The sequence below is a fragment of the Zingiber officinale genome, chromosome 3A (assembly GCF_018446385.1).
Source record: "Zingiber officinale cultivar Zhangliang chromosome 3A, Zo_v1.1, whole genome shotgun sequence".
NCBI lineage: Eukaryota > Viridiplantae > Streptophyta > Magnoliopsida > Zingiberales > Zingiberaceae > Zingiber > Zingiber officinale.
Window position 1 is genome coordinate 53,497,768 of NC_055990.1, and position 1,561 is coordinate 53,499,328.

Here is a 1,561-nt window from a genome sequence, read left to right on the forward strand (position 1 = left end):
TTCACTGCTATCCCTGGCTTGTACGTCCCGACTTGCACGCCAGGTCTGTGCCAGACCTCTGATCCTTAGCTTGGATGTCCCGACCTGCACGCAAGTTCTGTGCCAGACATGTGATCCTTGGCTTGGATGTCTCAACCTGCACGCTGGGTCTGTGCCAAACCTGTGATCCTTGGCTTGGATGTCCCGACCTGCACGTCAGGTCTGTGCCAGACCTGTGATCCTTGGCTTGGATGTCCTAACCTGCACGCTGGGTGTATGCCATACCTGTGATCCTTGGCTTGGATGTCCCGACCCACACGCCAGGCCTGTGTCGAGACCTGCTGGTATACTTGTTACCCACGGCTTGTACGTTCCGACCTGTTCGCCAGGTCTATATCTCGACCTGCGATCCTTGGCTTGGATGTCCCGACCTGCATGCCAGGTCTGTACCAGACCTGTGATCCTTGGCTTGGATGTCCCGACCTGCACGCTGGGTCTGTGCTAGACCTGTGATCCTTGGCTTGGATGTCCCGACCTGCATGTCAGGTCTGTGTCCAGACCTTTAATTAACATGTAGTCTCATTCCTTAACTATATCTAGCCTGCGGGCCCGTTTATTGCCCACTATTAGGGCTGGTCTTATAATCCCCTCCTTTGACCGCCCCGTCAGCTGAGACTTTGACTTTGGTCACGTAAGCTTGACTTTTGACCTTCTGCTCTCCACATCAGCTTGACTGCTGACCAGCCACGGAGGCTTGACTTCTGACCTTCCTGACATTCGAGTCATCTTGACTCCTAACCCTCTTGTGGTATTGACTTATAACCACATCATCATACCGACCCCACAAAACATGCACCGTATCAATACCTATTCCTGTTTTAGACACTATAAACTTGAGTCGTTGTTATCTTGTGAGAGGGGTATCAATATAAACCTTGTCTCTGAATTCTATAATAATTTGCACACTTCTGATGGTGTCAACTATCGCACTCGCGTTGCGAAGCGGAGCTTGGAGTTTTCCTATGAGATCCTTCAGTCCTTTCTAGGGTGTCTACCATCCGAAAATGATTTTATTTTTTATCCCACACTTCCTGATGAGTTGCCTCCACCATTTGAGCATCTCAGCATTGCATCTATGCATCAGTTCCTTTTTGGTCGTCCTCGTCCGGATGGGCCGAATGCACAGATCACTACTTTCTCTTCTCTTGAGTTGTTGACTGAGAACGCCGCCCTGTTTAAGGTGATCATTAACTGTCTCTTTCCCATTGTGTCACGTGCCTTAGCCGCTCTTCGTCCCCCTCACATGTTTGTCCTATATGCCATTCGGTATTCCCTTGACATCAACATTACTCTGAACATATTTCATTGCATCATTCATTTTACTCAGCTAGTGCAGCAGACGGTTCACATGCCTTTCGGTCATCTCATCACTGACTGGCTGGAGTTCATGAAGATAGATGTCTCTCGAGGTCGGCTCGAGACCATGACCGTTGCCTACTCTCGGATTTCTTCCTGCTCTTTCATGAAGACGGGTTTAGCAGCTGGTCCAGGGGGAGTCCGATGGCGTGATGGACGTGCTCTT